Raw genomic sequence first — 9,079 nt, forward strand, 5'->3', positions numbered from 1 at the left:
AAGCGTATAAAGGGTAATTTAGACTTTTGACAATTCGTATCCAGTTTTGTACGTAGGAGGACCTCATCTACGCTGGAATACGGCACAGGCACAGCTAACCTGGGCCGGCCCATTTGCGCTGGAAAATCAACAAAAATTACGCCCTATAAAGGGTAATTTAGACTTTTGACAATTCGTATCCAGTTTTGTACGTAGGAGGACCTCATCTACGCTGGAATACGGCACAGGCACAGCTAACCTGGGCCGGCCCATTTGCCGCTGGAAAATCAACAAAAATTACGCCCTATATGGGTATCGAACTCACGACCAGCCATATAATTCCAACAGCTGCTAGCCACTTCGGCTGCCTAACTCAAGTGCTACAGACTGCCACGCCTAAAGAATTAGTGAAAGCGGCAACACTTTAACACCAATTCACAAATACATAAATGGGTGCGCGGATCTAACACACAAGCTCCTGCGAGTGCATAACATCACTAGTCCAAAACGATCTATTTTTTTGAAATTTCGTATGTGAATTTCTGTTTCACAAAGTATTTTTTTTAAACCCAAACATTTTCAAAATCTGTGAACATATATTTTTAAACACAAACCTTTTGTGAACAACGTTTCAGACCCTCAAACTTTGTTTTAGAAAAATAAGAGCACAATTGAAAGTGAGAACATTTCTTGAAACTACAAAAAAATATTTAAAATACGAACATTTTCTTGTAAGAGGAACAAAACTGAAAACATGCACATTTTCTGAAACTATGAACAATTATTTCAAAATGCGAACATTTTATGAATTCCTTGGAATGTTTTTGTATTTTCAAATTGCTCATAATGTCAAAACACAAACATTTTTACAAAGAGCTAACAAAATTTTGAACCAGAACATTTTTCTTTTAACATTTTAGGAAAGTCACTATTAAATTTGGAATTTCAAGAAAACTACGAATAAAAATTTGTAACAATTTTTTTCAATTTGCTCGATTTTTTTGTATTCGTGTAGAAAAATCACCATGTTCAACGTAGGGTGTCGGGGTAGGTCAGAAGGCTCCGTTTGGGAGCATGTTTTTTCTCGACATCCGTCCAATGACCTAATTTTTTTCACTGGCAACAATTCAGGGCACCATGCCAAGGTTTTTTGGTTTTCTACAAATTTTACATTTTCTGAAGCTTTCTTTGTCAAAAAAGGGTGATAAATTGCCGAACGTGTCGCAACTTCCATACGGTGTCGAAAATCGTTCAAACTTGGCATGGATTCCTACCATGGGTAGGCCCACCTGCTTGCAAAAGTTGGGTTATTGCAAGCGTATCCAAAAATAGACATCCATTAAATGGCCCCAATTATTCCCATGGCCTTGTATGGCCAATTCAAGACACAATGGCAAGTTGTTTTGGTTTTCAATAATTTTTGCATTTTCTAGAGTTTTCTCGGTAAAAAAAGAAAATAAATGCTCGGACATGTGGCAACTTGCATACACTGTCGAAAATAGTTCAAACTTGACATAGATGCCTACCATGTGCATGCTCAACTTCTTGGAAAAGTTGTGGTCATTTGAAGGATATCTAAAAATAAACCATGTTCAAATGAGTGTATTCAGGTAGGTCAGAAAGCTCCGCCTGAGAGCACGTTGTGTTTCGACATCCATGAAATTGCCCCAATTTTTTATATGACCTTGTATGGCCAACTAAATGCACCATGCCAACTTTTTTTTTGTTTTTTTGATGAATTTTGCGTTTTCTGGAGTTTTCTCAGCCAAAAAAGGTCGATAAATGGTCGGACGTGTCGCGACTTGTATACAATGTCAGAAATCATTCAAACTTGACTGGATGTCTACCATGGGCATGCTCACCTACTTAGAAAAGTTGTGGTTATTTCAAGAATGTCCAAAACTAGACCATGTTCAATAAAGGGTATTCGGTTGCCAGAAGGCTCTCTTTGAGAGCACGTTGTTTTCTTCACATCCTTGAAATGGCCCCAATTTTTTCATGGCCTTGTATGACCAATTCAAGACACCATGCCAAGTTGTTTGGATTTTCAACAAGTTCTGCATTTTCTGGAGTTTTTCCGATGAAAAAAGACCGATAAATGACCGGGCGTGTCGCAAGTTGCATGCGGTGTCAGAAATCATTCAAACCTATCACTGGTGCCTACCATGGGCAATGCCCACCTTCCTGCAAAAGTTGGGGTCATTTCAAGAATATCCAAAACTAGACCATGTTCAATGAAGGGTGTTCGGTTGCTAGAAGGATTCATCAATTTAGAAAAAAAATCTTTATTCATCTTGAGAAATCATTCATCTTGAATAAAGATTCATCAATTTAGAAAAAAAGAAATCTCTACTCAACTTTTGCAGGAAATGAATAAAGAGTCATCTTGAATCATGCTCGGAAAAAGAAATCATGCATCTTAAAAATCATCTACTCTAAAAAAGAAATCATTCATCTCGAGAAAAATTTCATCAATATAAAAAAAAAGGTTCATTGATTTTTTTAAAGGAAACTGAAAAAGTTTGCACATTCAAAAGAAAAAGTAAAACAAAAAGGAAAATAAAACTAAAAAGAAAAAAAAGGGAAATGAAAACCGAAAAAAGGTTTGAAAAACTAAGAAAAAAAGGAAATCAGAAACAGGAAAGAGCAAGGAAGAAAAGGACAAGACAGAACTACCTAAACACAAGTGCTCAAGTCGCCGGTTGGTTATCACGTCGAATTTTGTACAAGGTAGAACCTGGTTCGATTCCTCTCAGCCTCATATTTTTTTCGCGATTTAAAATCGGAAAAAAAGAAGGGAAAGATGGGCCGGCCCAGCTCACTATACATCGTATACAGCAGATGAATGATTTCTAATATATGACCATCATGCCCTTAATTATGAAAAGGTATCGATTAATCTGGGCCGTTCACGTGTTTGGGGGGGTGAGGGGGGAGGGTGTACCGAAGCAGAAGGGTAATAAGATATGTTGCTATTCTACCATTCATATATTAGAAAGCAGTCTTACACGTCCATATAGAACATTACATATTGTCTTTGTGTTATCAATGATATATTAAAGTTTGTATGATCTCTTGTTCTTTAGATCCTTTTTTTAGAAATGTTCCTCTTTTTAATTGTCGCAAATGCTTTTGTCATTTGCCCAGACATACTGAGATAAATCGAAGCATGTTGGTCCCCTATGTGAGAGAGACATTTGAGAAGAAAGATGACACACTTTTGTTTCGGTCATCACACATGTTGAAGAAGAAGATATAATGTGGCTAACATCAAAAGGAATGGAACCTCGTGTATGTTCACTTATCTTATTTATCACCATTTTCCATTGAGATGCACTTTCATACTCCTAGCATAGAATTGAATTACACATCTCTACCAAATAAAAAATGTGGGAAGTGGTGTTTGAGAAGAAAGAACTTTTTTTAAAATCATGATTTTTTTTTAATATGCAAACATTTTAGGATTTCTTAGAAAGACAATTCACAATGTTAAATAATTGAAACTGTTTTGAAATCCAAATTATTCAAAAAGAAAAATGGAAAAATAAATAAATGCATAAATGGTTAAAAAAACACCACTTCCTGTACAAAATGTTCATATCTGGTTATCTAAGATAAGAAAAAATGTTCATGTTTAGTTATCAAAAAATGTTCCTGATTTGAACAGATATATTTGAAAAATGTAATAAACTTCATGATTTAAAAAAAATGTTAATGTAGTCAAAAAATTATCTTGAATTGAACAAATGTTTGTGAATTCCAAAAATATTCATGAATGTTTTAAGAAATGTTCACAAAATTTAAAAAATGATAGTGAATTACAAGAAAAGCTCCTCAATTCAAATTATGTTCGATGATTAAAAAAGAATGACGAATTTTGACAAATGTCCTTAAAAATTGAAAGAATGTTTGTGAATTTCGAAAATTGTTTCCCAATTTCAAAAATTATTAGTTTGCCTATATAAAGCATTTGCATTTGTCAATTTTTGGGCCGGCCCATATTCCGGACGCCCAGTTCTTTTATTTATTTTTTTCCCTTTTTTCTTCTATGTTTTTTTGTTTTTTCCTTAGTTAAATAATTAGGAACTAAAAAATATCCAAATTGAAAACAATTTTTGGTAAACAAATATTCAACAAATAGTAAAATGTTCATCTATTCTAAAAAATGTTTGTAATTTTTAGGAAATGTTCACGTATTTGAAAAACAAATTTTCAATAAACAGTTGTATAATTTTGAATTTTTTATTGTTTACGAAAATGTTCATGAATTAAGAAAAAACATCGATTCAAAAAATGTTCCATGATTAGAAACAATTCAGGAATCCAATAAATGTCCATCCATTTAAAAAGAATTTGTCATACCAAAAAACCAATTGTGAATTCAAAAATTGTTGAAGTTTTCAGAAAATGTTCACGATTTCCAAAAACTGGAAAATAAATAATATCAATACTAAAAATAAAAGAAAAAAACGTGAAAAAAATGAATAAAAGAAAAGAAAACACAAAAGTGAAAAAAAGAAAGAAAATGAAAAGGTAGAAAAAACGCAATAGAAAACACAAAACTGGAAAAAAAGAAAGAAAATGAAAAGGCAGAAAAACCAAAATAAAAGCACCAAAAACGGGTTTGGGAAGGTTCTAGAAGCTGCGCGCTCGGTCGCTTTAAGCGAGACCTGTGCACCAAATAGGATTCCGCCTAATAGCCATGGATGTAGCGTGTGGGATGGAACAACGTAACGGTTTGCATAGAGCAGAGAGGAGCCATGTTCGCCCGGCCTATGTGGGCAGTTTAGCGGTTCCCTCTTTCTGCAACGCACATACGCCTTTTTCTGTTCTGTGTTTGACCTATCGACGTGGTCTCCAGGTCAGGTGTTGTTGGACCCCGTCGATCAGGTCAAGATGCTCCGACGGATTGCACTTTCCCATCCACCTAGATCCAATCGTGCTCTTTTATCAACATTTATATGTTAGCCTTCTTTATATGTTCTAATTATTTCAAACTCTCCGTTCATGATCTATCAGGAATGGTCTCAATATTTCTTTGTTTTATCTACCATGTTTGGCTCGAACTTCTTACATGGTCTAAAAATCATGCCACTAAATGATTTATATTTCTCTTCACAAGATATTCGACACAATTTAATAAGATGAGGAATGCTTCGGTACACCCCCCCCCCCCTCACAAAGCGTATAAAGGGTAATTTAGACTTTTGACAATTCGTATCCAGTTTTGTACGTAGGAGGACCTCATCTACGCTGGAATACGGCACAGGCACAGCTAACCTGGGCCGGCCCATTTGCGCTGGAAAATCAACAAAAATTACGCCCTATAAAGGGTAATTTAGACTTTTGACAATTCGTATCCAGTTTTGTACGTAGGAGGACCTCATCTACGCTGGAATACGGCACAGGCACAGCTAACCTGGGCCGGCCCATTTGCCGCTGGAAAATCAACAAAAATTACGCCCTATATGGGTATCGAACTCACGACCAGCCATATAATTCCAACAGCTGCTAGCCACTTCGGCTGCCTAACTCAAGTGCTACAGACTGCCACGCCTAAAGAATTAGTGAAAGCGGCAACACTTTAACACCAATTCACAAATACATAAATGGGTGCGCGGATCTAACACACAAGCTCCTGCGAGTGCATAACATCACTAGTCCAAAACGATCTATTTTTTTGAAATTTCGTATGTGAATTTCTGTTTCACAAAGTATTTTTTTTAACCCAAACATTTTCAAAATCTGTGAACATATATTTTTAAACACAAACCTTTTGTGAACAACGTTTCAGACCCTCAAACTTTGTTTTAGAAAAATAAGAGCACAATTGAAAGTGAGAACATTTCTTGAAACTACAAAAAAATATTTAAAATACGAACATTTTCTTGTAAGAGGAACAAAACTGAAAACATGCACATTTTCTGAAACTATGACCAATTATTTCAAAATGCGAACATTTTATGAATTCCTTGGAATGTTTTTGTATTTTCAAATTGCTCATAATGTCAAAACACAAACATTTTTACAAAGAGCTAACAAAATTTTGAACCAGAACATTTTTCTTTTAACATTTTAGGAAAGTCACTATTAAATTTGGAATTTCAAGAAAACTACGAATAAAAATTTGTAACAATTTTTTTCAATTTGCTCGATTTTTTTGTATTCGTGTAGAAAAATCACCATGTTCAACGTAGGGTGTCGGGGTAGGTCAGAAGGCTCCGTTTGGGAGCATGTTTTTTCTCGACATCCGTCCAATGACCTAATTTTTTTCACTGGCAACAATTCAGGGCACCATGCCAAGGTTTTTTGGTTTTCTACAAATTTTACATTTTCTGAAGCTTTCTTTGTCAAAAAAGGGTGATAAATTGCCGAACGTGTCGCAACTTCCATACGGTGTCGAAAATCGTTCAAACTTGGCATGGATTCCTACCATGGGTAGGCCCACCTGCTTGCAAAAGTTGGGTTATTGCAAGCGTATCCAAAAATAGACATCCATTAAATGGCCTCAATTATTCCCATGGCCTTGTATGGCCAATTCAAGACACCATGGCAAGTTGTTTTGGTTTTCAATAATTTTTGCATTTTCTAGAGTTTTCTCGGTAAAAAAAGAAAATAAATGCTCGGACATGTGGCAACTTGCATACACTGTCGAAAATAGTTCAAACTTGACATAGATGCCTACCATGTGCATGCTCAACTTCTTGGAAAAGTTGTGGTCATTTGAAGGATATCTAAAAATAAACCATGTTCAAATGAGTGTATTCAGGTAGGTCAGAAAGCTCCGCCTGAGAGCACGTTGTGTTTCGACATCCATGAAATTGCCCCAATTTTTTATATGACCTTGTATGGCCAACTAAATGCACCATGCCAACTTTTTTTTTGTTTTTTTGATGAATTTTGCGTTTTCTGGAGTTTTCTCAGCCAAAAAAGGTCGATAAATGGTCGGACGTGTCGCGACTTGTATACAATGTCAGAAATCATTCAAACTTGACTGGATGTCTACCATGGGCATGCTCACCTACTTAGAAAAGTTGTGGTTATTTCAAGAATGTCCAAAACTAGACCATGTTCAATAAAAGGGTATTCGGTTGCCAGAAGGCTCTCTTTGAGAGCACGTTGTTTTCTTCACATCCTTGAAATGGCCCCAATTTTTTCATGGCCTTGTATGACCAATTCAAGACACCATGCCAAGTTGTTTGGATTTTCAACAAGTTCTGCATTTTCTGGAGTTTTTCCGATGAAAAAAGACCGATAAATGACCGGGCGTGTCGCAAGTTGCATGCGGTGTCAGAAATCATTCAAACCTATCACTGGTGCCTACCATGGGCAATGCCCACCTTCCTGCAAAAGTTGGGGTCATTTCAAGAATATCCAAAACTAGACCATGTTCAATGAAGGGTGTTCGGTTGCTAGAAGGATTCATCAATTTAGAAAAAAAATCTTTATTCATCTTGAGAAATCATTCATCTTGAATAAAGATTCATCAATTTAGAAAAAAAGAAATCTCTACTCAACTTTTGCAGGAAATGAATAAAGAGTCATCTTGAATCATGCTCGGAAAAAGAAATCATGCATCTTAAAAATCATCTACTCTAAAAAAGAAATCATTCATCTCGAGAAAAATTTCATCAATATAAAAAAAAAGGTTCATTGATTTTTTTAAAGGAAACTGAAAAAGTTTGCACATTCAAAAGAAAAAGTAAAACAAAAAGGAAAATAAAACTAAAAAGAAAAAAAAGGGAAATGAAAACCGAAAAAAGGTTTGAAAAACTAAGAAAAAAAGGAAATCAGAAACAGGAAAGAGCAAGGAAGAAAAGGACAAGACAGAACTACCTAAACACAAGTGCTCAAGTCGCCGGTTGGTTATCACGTCGAATTTTGTACAAGGTAGAACCTGGTTCGATTCCTCTCAGCCTCATATTTTTTTCGCGATTTAAAATCGGAAAAAAAGAAGGGAAAGATGGGCCGGCCCAGCTCACTATACATCGTATACAACAGATGAATGATTTCTAATATATGACCATCATGCCCTTAATTATGAAAAGGTATCGATTAATCTGGGCCGTTCACGTGTTTGGGGGGGTGAGGGGGGAGGGTGTACCGAAGCAGAAGGGTAATAAGATATGTTGCTATTCTACCATTCATATATTAGAAAGCAGTCTTACACGTCCATATAGAACATTACATATTGTCTTTGTGTTATCAATGATATATTAAAGTTTGTATGATCTCTTGTTCTTTAGATCCTTTTTTTAGAAATGTTCCTCTTTTTAATTGTCGCAAATGCTTTTGTCATTTGCCCAGACATACTGAGATAAATCGAAGCATGTTGGTCCCCTATGTGAGAGAGACATTTGAGAAGAAAGATGACACACTTTTGTTTCGGTCATCACACATGTTGAAGAAGAAGATATAATGTGGCTAACATCAAAAGGAATGGAACCTCGTGTATGTTCACTTATCTTATTTATCACCATTTTCCATTGAGATGCACTTTCATACTCCTAGCATAGAATTGAATTACACATCTCTACCAAATAAAAAATGTGGGAAGTGGTGTTTGAGAAGAAAGAACTTTTTTTAAAATCATGATTTTTTTTTAATATGCAAACATTTTAGGATTTCTTAGAAAGACAATTCACAATGTTAAATAATTGAAACTGTTTTGAAATCCAAATTATTCAAAAAGAAAAATGGAAAAATAAATAAATGCATAAATGGTTAAAAAAACACCACTTCCTGTACAAAATGTTCATATCTGGTTATCTAAGATAAGAAAAAATGTTCATGTTTAGTTATCAAAAAATGTTCCTGATTTGAACAGATATATTTGAAAAATGTAATAAACTTCATGATTTAAAAAAAATGTTAATGTAGTCAAAAAATTATCTTGAATTGAACAAATGTTTGTGAATTCCAAAAATATTCATGAATGTTTTAAGAAATGTTCACAAAATTTAAAAAATGATAGTGAATTACAAGAAAAGCTCCTCAATTCAAATTATGTTCGATGATTAAAAAAGAATGACGAATTTTGACAAATGTCCTTAAAAATTGAAAGAATGTTTGTGAATTTCGAAAATTGTTTCCCAATTTC

General features: G+C 34.8%; 1 long non-coding RNA gene across 2 annotated transcripts in view; it reads left to right on the plus strand.

Moving 5' to 3' along the window:
• Positions 1 to 8,477, plus strand: part of LOC119335844 — a 9,734-nt gene extending 1,257 nt beyond the window's left edge. Inside the window, exons 2-3 of one of the 2 annotated variants that reach the window (XR_005162105.1) lie at positions 3,127 to 3,270; positions 8,287 to 8,477. This is a non-coding gene — a long non-coding RNA (uncharacterized LOC119335844). Of the gene's footprint in view, positions 1 to 3,126; positions 3,271 to 4,840; positions 5,142 to 8,286 lie in introns of those variants that run through there. The other variant, XR_005162122.1, reaches the window with a different exon arrangement.
• The last annotated feature ends 602 nt before the right edge of the window (positions 8,478 to 9,079 follow it).

This window comes from Triticum dicoccoides, chromosome 1A (genome assembly GCF_002162155.2).
Source record: "Triticum dicoccoides isolate Atlit2015 ecotype Zavitan chromosome 1A, WEW_v2.0, whole genome shotgun sequence".
In the NCBI taxonomy this organism is placed as follows: Eukaryota; Viridiplantae; Streptophyta; class Magnoliopsida; order Poales; family Poaceae; genus Triticum; species Triticum dicoccoides.